The sequence below is a fragment of the Macrobrachium nipponense genome, chromosome 34 (genome assembly GCF_015104395.2).
Source record: "Macrobrachium nipponense isolate FS-2020 chromosome 34, ASM1510439v2, whole genome shotgun sequence".
NCBI classification, from domain to species: Eukaryota; Metazoa; Arthropoda; class Malacostraca; order Decapoda; family Palaemonidae; genus Macrobrachium; species Macrobrachium nipponense.
In genome coordinates, this window is record NC_061095.1 from 22,217,618 (window position 1) to 22,230,117 (window position 12,500).

A 12,500-nucleotide genomic window follows, 5' to 3' on the forward strand; every position below is an offset into this window, starting at 1 on the left:
CGAGCACAATGAACCACCGCCGAGGCCGAGATGGTTAAGGACGACGTAAAACACAATTCACAATTCTGGAGTTTAAATCTTATGATAATTTTCGTGGAAGCGGAGAGCATTAGGGACATTGTGATATATATGTGCCGCGGTGAATACCAGGGATGTTTCGCACTGTTGTTTAAGAGATGGAGGGAGTAAGTTGGGGGTGGGGGGGGGTCGGGGTTCTGAGAGAAAGAGAGTGAGATATATATATATATATATATATATATATATATATATATATATATATTATATATATGTATGTATGGAGCCGAGATTTCTGATATATATATATATCTATATATATATATAATATATATATATATATATATATATATATATATATATATATATACAGTCCATCACAACGATAACTTTAAAGGTTTAAATTGAGACAATTCAATCATGATACCACGTAACCTTTTGGCAATAATAATCACGATATTAGAGAAGAAATAAAAATAACAACGAAGAAGAAAATAAAACTAGTTGAAGAACACGACGAAGTGGAAAAACAGCATCGAAAAAGAAAGAGGTCATTAGCGGTACATTTAATTATTATCCGTTAAAGATAATATTTCAGGCAGCATCATCTGCGTCTGTAATTAACAGGTGTTTCGGTTATAATGAGACGGCCGATGATTTGGTAGATGATTCAGGAAATAAGTACAGAGAGAGAGAGAGAGAGAGAGAGAGAGAGAGAGAGAGAGAGAGAGAGAGAGAGAGATGAAATAATTTTAGAATTTTTAGTTTTCCAGAAAAAGAAAATGGATATAATCGTGCAAGGTTACGCGGTTAACTCTGTGTGCGTGTGAGAGAGAGAGAGAAGAGAAGGAGAGAGAGCTAGAGAGAGGGGAGATGAGCGAGAGTAAATCGAACATAATTTTAAAATGCTTAGTTTCCCAAAGAAACGTGACGAATGCAATTGTGAAAGTTAGCCACTTTAATGAGAGAGAGAGAGAGAGAGAGAGAGAGAGAGAGAGAGAGAGAGAGAGAGACTTTCAACCTTAACAGTGGGGCAGGGAGAAAGAGCAATAATCACACTATATAATGAGAGAGAGAGAGAGAGAGAGAGAGAGAGAGAAGAGACTTTCAACCTTAACAGTGGGGCAGGGAGAAAGAGCAAAATAATCACACTATATGAGAGAGAGAGAGAGAGAGAGAGAGAGAGAGAGAGAGAGAGGAAATACTTTTAGAATGTTTAGTTTTCAAGAAAATGAAAACGAGTACAATCGTGCAAGGTTACGCGGTTAACTGTGTGTGTGAGAGAGAGAGAGAGAGAGATAGAGAGAGAGATTTATGATACTGGTGAAATATTTAGTTTTAAAAGAAAGATAACGGACGTAATTACGAAAAGTTCTCCGGTTTATTAGAGAGAGAGAGAGAGAGAGAGAGAGAGAGAGAGAGAGAGAGAGAGAGATTTATAATAGTGGTAAAATATTTAGTTTCAAAAGAAAGATAACGGACGTAATTGTATAAGTCCTCCGGCTTATTCAAGACAGCTAGAGAGAGAAAATCGAACATAATTTCAAAATCCATAGTTTCCCAAAGAAACGTGACGAATGCAGTTGTGAAAGGTAACCAGTTTAATTAAAGAGAGAGAGAGAGAGAATGGCGTATAATCTACCTCATTTTAAATAATTAAAAAATCCTTAGTTTCCCAACAAAAAGTGACGAATGCAATTGTGAAAGGTAGCCAGTTTAATGAGAGAGAGAGAGAGAGAGAGAGAGAGAGAGAGACGAATAATCTACCTCATTTTCAATCGCTACCGGCGAATTCGCAGAGTTGGTGGGGGGGGCGGACCACGAACACAAGAAGCAAACTTGTGAACGAAGAGAAACAGGGTTTATCCCGACTGCGCCTGGACAGTTTCGAAAGTAAAATACGCACTGGCCGACCAGTTTATATGGCCATAACTTTCACAACCGAGACCAAAGAACAGTGCGCCCGGAGAAAAACGAGAGCAGTGGGGTTTGAGATAAGATAGAGAGAAGTCTCGACTGCTGCCTCGTGTGTTATTTCTTTATCCCCTTCTGACGGGGTCTTTTTGGATTCTCGCTGGACACTGGGATGGTGGATGGTTGTGTCTTCGTGTGTGTGTGTGTGTGTGTGTGTGTGTGTATATAATATATATAATATATTATATATATATATATATCTAGTATATATATATATATTATATTATTATATTATCTATATTATATAAAGTAAATCGAATACCACAGGAAAATGATAGTCAGAAATCCAAGCGCTTTTGTCTTTACTAAGACATTGTCAAGGAACGAATGAAATACAATTGGAGGGAAAGTTATCAGGTAAACAACAGATCAAAGATACCAGATGGTTAATTGTCAAAAGGGTAAAAGTAAAGTTAAAGAGATAATCCAGGATTATCGGATATCGCACGGTCACAAACCTAAACATAATTTAACCCTAACAGAAACTACAAGTACCCGTACAGTCCAAAACATGTAAAAACTGAATATATTAATTTTGCTGCTTATATTTATCTACAACTTTTTTCATTATGAATGCATCAAGTTTAAATAAACCAAGACTTAAATTTAGAACATTTCCATTATTTGATTTGATGAAACAAGATTCAATGCTATTCCTTTTAACTGTGTCATTACATGGGATTAAGGCTCTTGCTTGACTCCGGTTAATAGGATGATCTAAATCTCTCATATGTACGAATAATGCATTCGATATTTGCCCAGTTCTCACAGAATATTGGTGCTGTTTGAGACGTTGTGAAAGAGATTTACCGCTCTGTCCGTAATAGACTTTATCCTTGACAATGTCTTAGTAAAGACGAAAGCGCTTGGATTTCTGACTATCATTTTCTTGTGGTATTCGCTTATTTAATGAAGTCACGTGCATCAACTGTGATTATCTAAGCATTATTGATATATATATATATTATATATATATATATATATATATCTATAATATAATATATATATATATATATATATATATATATATATAATATATATATATAAATATATATATATATATATATATATATATATATATATATATAATATATACATATATATATATTATATAGTTTTACTGATGCACAAATATATGTTTAGTTTTTTATTCCATTCTGTGTGAATATTATATATATGGTATATATATATATATATATATTATATATATATATATATATAATATATATATAATAATTTACATATCGTTTAATATCCAATTCACTACACTTCGGCAATAACCTACACCTCACGGGAAAGTACATAAGTCACTCCTGAGGTATAGTTAACCTACAGCTCACGGTAAGTGTAAGTTATCCCCGAAGTATATTTAATAGTTTGTGAGTGTGTTTACGTATGTATGTATGATTGTATGCATATGCTATGTATATATGAATATATACACATATGCAGAAAAATATATGTATGATGATGTATATATATATTTATATATATATATATATATATATATATATATATATATATATATATATATATATTGATAATGTCACTGTCATTCTTGATTTCGTTCTTGTCCATTGGACGATGGTTCGATCCCATGAGGGGACGAAATTATTATCAACTAAAAATTACCCTTCGGTACATATATGAAAATATATCAATTCCGAGGTAGAGCGAATCAGATATTAAAGGACATTTGTAGCTCGAATGATTTATGCGAATCATGGTGATGGGATAATTATTCATAAATTGGCTATGTGCGTTAAACGTTTGAATTGGCTAACATGGTAGAGGGGGTTTCATATCGATTCTAATTACGAAAAAACCGAGTTCGACGGTGATTTGTAAGGTCAGAATCGATATAAACTTATAGCCTCTCTATTGGCCGAATTGATAACGTCACTGTCAGTCCTGATTTCGCTCCTGTCTGTTGGATGGTGGTTCGACCCCATGAAGGGACGAAATTATTATAAACTAAAAATTCCCCTTAAGTACATATATGAAAATATATCAATTCCGAGGTAAAGCGAATTAGATATTAAAGGACATTTGTAGCTCAAATGATTTATGTCACAGTGATGTGATAATTATTCATAATATGGCTACATGCGTCAAATGTTCGAATTGGCTAACATGGTAGAGGGGGTTTCATATCGATTCTAATTACGAAAAAACCGAGTTCGATGGTGATTGTAAGGTCAGAATCGATATAAACTTATAGCCTCTCTGTTGGCCGAATTGATAACATCACTGTCGGTCCTGATTTCATTCCTATCAGTTGGAAGGTGGTTCGACCCCATGAGGGGACGAAATTATTATCAGCTAAAAATTCCCCTTTGGTACATATATGAAAATATATCAATTCCGAGGTAGAGCGAATTAGATATTAAAGGACATTTGTAGCTCGAATGATTTATATGAATCATGGTGATGTGATAATTATTCATAATATGGCTATTGGCTAACATGGTAGAGGGGGTTTTATATCGATTCTAATTACAAAAAAACCGAGTTTGACGGTGATTTTTAAGGTCAGAATCGATATAAACTTATAGCCTCTCTGTTGGCCGAATTGATAACATCACTGTCGGTCCTGATTTCGTTCCTGTCCGTTGGTCGGTGGTTCGACCCCATAGAGGGGACGAAATTATTATCAACTAAAAATTCCCCTTCGGTACATATTTGAAAATACATCAATTCCGAGGTAGAGCGAATTAGATATTAAAGGACATTTGTAGCTCAAATGATTTATATGAATCATGGTGATGTGATAATTATTCATAATATGGCTATGTGGGTCAAAGGTTTGAATTGGCTAATATGGTAGAGGGGGTTTCATATCGAATCTAATTACGAAAAAACTTAGTTCGAAGGTGATTTGTAAGGTCAGAATTGATATAAACTTATAGCCTCTCTATTGGCCGAATTGATAACGTCACTGTCCGTCCTGATTTCGTTCCTTTCCGTTGGATGGTGGTTCGATCCCATGAGGGGACGAAATTATTATCAACTAAAAATTCCCCTTCGGTGCATTTTTGAAAATATATCAATTCCGAGGTAGAGCGAATTAGATATTAAAGGACATTTGTAGCTCAAATGATTTATATGAATCACGGTGATGTGATAATTACTCATAATATGGCTATGCGTGTCAAATGTTCGAATTGGCTAACATGGTAGAGGGGGTTTCATATCGATTCTAATTACGAAAAACCCGAGTTCGACGGTGATCTGTAAGGTCAGAATCGATATAAACTTATAGCCTCTCTGTTGGCCGAATTGATAACGTCACTGTGGGTCCTGATTTCATTCCTGTCAGTTGGATGGTGGTTCGACCCATGAGGGGACGAAATTATTATCAACTAAAAATTCCCCTTCGGTACATATATGAAAATATATCAATTCTGAGGTAGAGCTAATTAGATATTAAAGGACATTGGTAGCTCGAATGATTTATATGAATCACGGTGATGTGATAATTACTTATATATATATATATATATATATATATATATATATATATATATATATATATATATATTTATATATATATATATATAAATGCATGTGTGTGTGTCAGGCTACTGAACGTACGTACTTGCATCTGCTCGCTAACCCGGACGGGGCCAAAACGCGTTCATAGGCATCATGCACGACAGATTTACAGGTGAGAGAACCGGGCCACAAAAAGTTTGTCATTAGCATCAGGCTCAAATTAATCGTCCATAATCCTCGACAGAGATCACGCAACCTGCCGCCTTTGATGTTATAAACCATCAAAGGTGAAATGCGCCGTTTAATTACGCAGAGCTGCTCGTATAATACGGCTGAAGAATATGCCTAATTGGCATCACTAAGGATTAGTGTGTATACTATTTTTTTTACGTCTCTGAATTCTTCCTTGTATGAATTTTAATATTTCTACCCTTATGCTTTTTTATATGTTTTATACAACCTTCATTGTTCGACCCTAATATCATCTTTATAAAATAAAGTTATTTTGTTATTTTCACTCCTCTTTTCCTCTTTTTTTTCTTCCCCTTCAGCATTCGACTTTAAAATCTCGTTCGCAAAAATATTTATCATTTGGGGATTTCTTTTTTCCTTTTTTTGGCACTTTTTTTTCTGTCGCCTTCTGTTGCAACACCTTCAGAATTCGCCTTTAAGGTTTCCGGCGCTAAAAATATTCATTATTAGGATTTTTTTCTCAACCTTGATTATCCTTTTTGTTTAAATTCACGATAAATTCATCATTAGGAGTTTCTTCGCGTCGTACAAAAAATATGTTTGGTGTTATGCCATTTCGTATATTAGTCAGAAATATCTGGATTTTCATTTCTGTAAAAAATCATATAATCATTCATAAATTTTCACATAATTGTTTCCAGTTTCTGTTTAAATATCCGTCAGCATTTATTTTCAAGGTCACCAATTTTTCTTATACCTTAAGAAATCTTCAAAGCTTTCATCACACACATAAGATGTAATTAATTATCTTATTGTTTTTAATATTACTATAATGATATAACTGTTTTGCTATATTTAACATTATCATATTCATATTGTTTTCCTGCATTTCATGTTACATATAATTTTTTACTACATTTAACATTATTACATATAATACAGTTGTTTCATTGCATTTAAAATCATACCATATGATATAGATTTTTAATTGCATTTCACATAATTGCATATAATATATTTGTTTCATAGCATTTAAAATGATACCATATCATATACATTTTTTATTGCATTTCACATAATTGCATATAATATAGTTGTTTCATTGCATTTAAAATTATTACATAAGATATAGATTTTTTGTTGCATTTCACAAAATTTCATATAATATAGTTGTTTCATTGCATTTAAAATGATACCATATGATATATATTTTTAAGTGCATTTCACATAATTGCATATAATATAGTTCTTTCATTGCATTTAAAATTATTACATATGATATAGATATTTAGTTGCATTTCACAAAATTTCATATACTACAGTTGTTTCATTGCATTTAAAATTATACCACATGATATATATTTTTAAGTGCATTTCACATAATTGCATATAATATAGTTCTTTCATTGCATTTAAAATTATTACTTATGATATAGATTTTTAGTTGCATTTAACATAATTACATATAATACAGTTGTTTCATTGCATTTAAAATCATACCATATGATCTAAATTTGTAATTGCATTCCACATAATTGCATATAATATAATTGTTTCATTACATTCAAAATTATACCATACGATGTATATTTTTAAGTGCATTTCACATAATTGCATATAATATAGTTCTTTCATTGCATTTAAGATTATTACTTATGATATAGATATTTAGCTGCATTTCACATAATTACACATAATATAGTTGTTTCATTGCATTTAAAATTATTACATATGATACAGACGTTTAATTGCACTTAGCATAATTGCACACAATATAGTTGTTTCATTGCATTTAACGTTACCACCTCTCGCTCTAGCAAGTTCCGTCATCAGCATTCGTCTTGTAAATGTACTGTGTAAAACATATAACTTTACTTTCTATTTCACTTTTGTTATTATCGCCTTGAAAATTCTTCGGGCAAATTGCTCTCGCAACAATAGCTATTATTTTTCGTTCCCCAACATATGAAGCTAATTTTCAATCTTATAATGGTTTTCAGGATGAGAAATTTCTCTCATGGAATTTGGGGAGCTGATTTTAGCCTCTGAATCCAGTAAAAATGTCAAGGCTTCTTTCATAGAGCCTTTGCATTTGCTACTGATGAAATTAGATTCAGAATTTCATTACATTTTCATTTAGCAAACAACCTACATCACGTATTACTGATTCTTATACATGTATATACTTTGGAAATAGGGTTAGAATATACCTTAACCTTTGGTTTTCACTTAATTATTAAGTTATTGTATTATCAATTCGTCTACTATGAAATAACGGAAAATTCCATGCAAAAGGAGAATTCAAGAAACTGTAAAATACCTTGTTGAGAGTAATTGCTGAAAGAGCAGAGACAGAGTTTCTATACATACATACATACATACACACACACACACACACACACACACACACACACACACACATATATATATATATATATATATATATATATATATATATATATACGTATACGTCTTATAGGTATGAATTGATGTGTTAGTGAATTACATATCGTGTCAGCTGCTCTTGCTTGGAGACAGAGTGAGCTGTAAAGGCAGCCTCCTTGAATGAAGGAATCTGATGCTATGCGTTTTTAAGCTGGTGTCTGTCCGTACTGTTGCCAGAGGCAGTTTTGAGGCGTGGTGGGTATGTACATTCGTTTGTGCGGATGTCATAGGTCTGACCGATCGAGGCACTTGAGGGAAAGACACATTCCTTTGTGATAAGAAGAAAGACGGTTGAACGAACGCCAAGTGTCAGGAGAAAACCCCCATCTCAAGATGGGCTCTATACCATGATACTAGAGACGGGATTCTCTAACTTGACTAATACAATGTCACAATTGACATTTTGAGTCTGGGAGTGAATACTTAGCCAGGAGAGTGGAATGGTAACTTAATAGTTTTCTTTGTGGGGCAGACTTGGTTTTTATCACTATGACTTATTAATCATTCTGTTCCATTTTATGTTCATCTGCTTTGGGTAATAAATAGTATATTTTTGCATTTATGTGAGCTTAATAGCCTAGTGACATACTTGCAGATAGAGGGCGCCTGCTGCCATAGGTAAGAATTGTTAATTTGTGCAGTTTTGTCAAAAAGGGGGGTTAAGATACACACACACACACACACACACACACACATATATATATATATATATATATATATATATATATATATATATGATATATATATATATATATAATACTATATGAATTTATCACATCCCTGTGATTTATATGCAAGCATTAAACTACAAACGTCCTTCAGTATCCAATTGGCTTTACCTCGGAAAAAATATATTTTCATAAATGTTAACTGAAGGGGAATTTTTTAACTGATATTAAGTTCGTCGTCTCGTGGGCTCGAACCACGGAAGAACACGAACTCAGGACTACAGTGACGAAAAAAAAAACACTATAACAGAGGAAGCTTATAGTAAAACAAGCATAAAGAAAAGCATCAAAGCTAACTACAAAGAGGGAGAGCCCAAGCAAGTATGTGACCAGGAGAATAAATAAATAAATAAATAAATAAATAAATAAATAAATAAATAAATAAATAAATAAAAGCAAAGCAAAACATCAATTACAAGTTGGACCAGTTCCCTCACATTTACAGGTCCGAGTAATAAAAATAATAATAATAAAAAGCTATAACTCTAAAATCTTGACCAAAAACAACAAGAGCACGAAAAACAACAACAAAATCAACAATAATTCAGTGCCAGCGAGGACGGCCGCCTCCTTCCCCTCCAGCAACCAGCAGCAACACAACCGGCCGCCAGCAGCAACAGACGTCCCTGACTCTATAATTCTCGAGCTTCAGAAGACATTGCTGGAAGCTTTGCATAGATCTAGAATTACGTTTGGGGCCCGCCCGAGTTTATTTGTGGGCACACTTCGGAATCCCGTTAGGAATCTATTAAGCAGATTCCTAGCCGGATTCTATTTGCCTTCTGCTGGTGGTGGTGGTAGCAGCAGAAGTAGCCTTTCTGTTTGCCCGGGGAATGGAGGGAGAGTGGGAGGGAGGGAGGGGGAAGTCTCCAGCTCTCCTAGAACCGAGGGAGCTGGTTGGTTTATCGGTCGGTTTGTTCAATTGTGAGTCGACTCAGCGACCACCTGCAAAGGATCTGATCCCATTGTTGGCTGTTATTTCTGACGCAGTTCTGTTTAAGCTCTTAAGGCGCGATGTCTCGGGTCCGCGGGGAGAGGGTTTATCGGTTTCTGTCTAAGGATGGAGTGCAGTACGTTCACTTTACTAAAGGCTACGTGCTAAAATGTTAGAAAGCAACATTATTCCGTTTTAAGATCACGCGTAAAGAACGCAAAATTCAAAGCAACAGCTGAAAGTACGTTGATACACGGCATGATTTTAATGTAAAACTTTGTCGATCTGTATATATATACTATATGAACGTGTCTTACTGTGTGCATTCACGTTGATTCGCTTGTGTGCATATACGTGTACAAACTAAAGCATGATAAATATATATAGAGTTTAAACAATTTTATATATATATATTACATATATATTATATAAGCAAAGTTTAAACTCTATAATATATATATTATATATATATATATATATATATATATATATATATATAGATATATATATATATATCTATAATCTATGTATTGCATATTAGGTGAGTTTATCTCATTCCTAATGTCTTTTAGTATTAAACGTGATATCATTCTTTTGGCCATTTATGAAAAATGAAAAGCTTCTCATCACAGTAACAACTTTGGCCTCAAGCAGACAAAGTAACCTCGTTAATCTTCATGTGACTTTTTTTAAGCCACGGTTGGATTACAAAACTTGAAGCACCGTCGTTTAACCTAGTCAGCAAACGACTGTAAACTTGATTGTATTTATGTACATTTCATTTGAAATAAACAAAAATGCAACTGGGAAATAAATAATGCAACTGTGTTATGAAATATGTATCCTGTTGGGTCATATAGGAAAGGAAATGGATATTACAGAAAATTACGAAAAGAAAATAAAAGAAAAGGTACTGTAAGGAAGGAATGTTAACGGTTGGGAGCGATGTGGAAACAATAACTATATACTCTAACTTTAAATGTCATGCAGAGTAAAGGAAATGAATGTTTGTTATGACAACACTTACTTGTCAAACTCTCTCGCAAGGTAAAGGCATCTGTAAATAAACACAATATTCATGTTAATCATTTGATCTCATGGCTAAAGGAAAAATATTCCCCTTTCCCCAACAATATCTCTCTCTCTCTCTCTCTCTCTCTCTCTCTCTCTCTCTCTCTCTCTCTCTCTCTCTCTTCTCAAAGATATGCTCTTTTTCTCATACACTTGCATTACTTGGCAAAAATATATTCTCTGTCCCTTTCTCCAAAGGCATCACAAACTTCGCAAATGAATATTTTCTTTCTCTTACGCCTTCGCGCCACTGCGAGTCAACCTCTCTCTCTTTCTCTGATTAAACGCTGAAAATGAACAAATGAATATTCTTTATATAATGACCAGTCTTACCCGTTGGCACTCAAGACAAGTTCTACACACATTTCCAATCTCTCTCTCTCTCTCTCTCTCTCCTCTCTCTCCAGACGTAGATTAAACACTGAAAATGAATATCCTTTTTCTCATACACTACTAGCATTGCCTGGTAACGCACTTTGGACATAAACTCGGCACACTTCCTCTCTCTCTCTCTCTCTCTCTCTCTCTCTCTCTCTCTCTCTCTCTCTCTCTCAGACGTATATTAAACACTGAATATGAATATCCCTTTTTCTCATACACTAGCGCACTTTGGACATAAACTTCACGCACACTTCCAATCTCTCTCTCTCTCTCTCTCTCTCTCTCTCTCTCTCTCTCTCTCTCTCTCTCTCTCTCCTTCCATTCCCAAAGAGTGATCCCTAAGTTTTGCATCTTGAAGGGCGTAAAATGCCGCTCCGCTACGAGAAACAATAGTTCATGCACCCTTTAATGAAAAATTATCGTATCCCCAGTGAAAAGCGGAAGAGATATATATGCACGCCTCTGGAAGAGCGGAAGGGAATTTGGCCGAATTTTACTCTCATGGTTTATGGAATGAAGTCTCAGACCCCATTTACTATCGACGATTTTGATATGTTTATCGCGATTCGATTTCTGGGGGATAAATTGGAAAAGGGAGATGCGTTTCTGAAATTATTTTTTTATTATGGTTTCATACTTTTGCTATGGACAGTGAATAAAATGTTTTTTGTTAAATAGTTCTTTTGTACTTAATAATAATTATAATAATAATAATAATAATAACAATAATAATAATAATAATAATAATAATAATAATAATAATAATAATAATAATAATAATAATAATAATAATAATTTGTTAAAAAATCCACAATTATGTATTAAAATATATTTCTATGTAAATTATAATTGTGGATTTTTAAAAAATTTGTTCTTCACGAGACTGTGAATTTCTTAACAATGATAATAATAATGTTGCCTTTACAAATGATTCGCATACACAAATACTATGCATACACGGTAACCTGTGCGATTGTACATAAATTACAACGATTTTGTTTCATAGTATACGGAAGAACAAATACAGCTACAAGAATTTACACACACACACACACACACACACATGCGCGCACAAAATAATAAATAAATATATAAATAAATAAAAGATAAATATATAATCCTTGAAAACTTGTTGAGACCTATCCATTTTAGCATCAACCAAATACCGCACAGACGCAACGCGACGAAACAAAGAACAAAAGAACAACAAAAAAACAAAGCACAAGAACAGGATGCTTCTTTGATGAAATCTCAAACAATTTCCG

At 33.6% G+C, this 12,500-nt stretch overlaps 1 protein-coding gene across 3 annotated transcripts in view; it reads right to left on the reverse strand.

The window, feature by feature from the left end:
* Window positions 1-12,500, reverse strand: part of LOC135207962 (uncharacterized) — a 634,966-nt gene that overhangs the window by 69,071 nt on the left and 553,395 nt on the right. For 2 of the 3 annotated variants that reach the window (XM_064239992.1, XM_064239989.1), the window contains exon 4: window positions 10,811-10,840. The exons of the other annotated variant lie outside the window; for it this stretch is intronic. The gene's annotated coding sequence lies outside the window, so the exon portion shown is untranslated. The remainder of the gene's footprint in view (window positions 1-10,810; window positions 10,841-12,500) is intronic. 3 annotated transcript variants of the gene reach the window in all.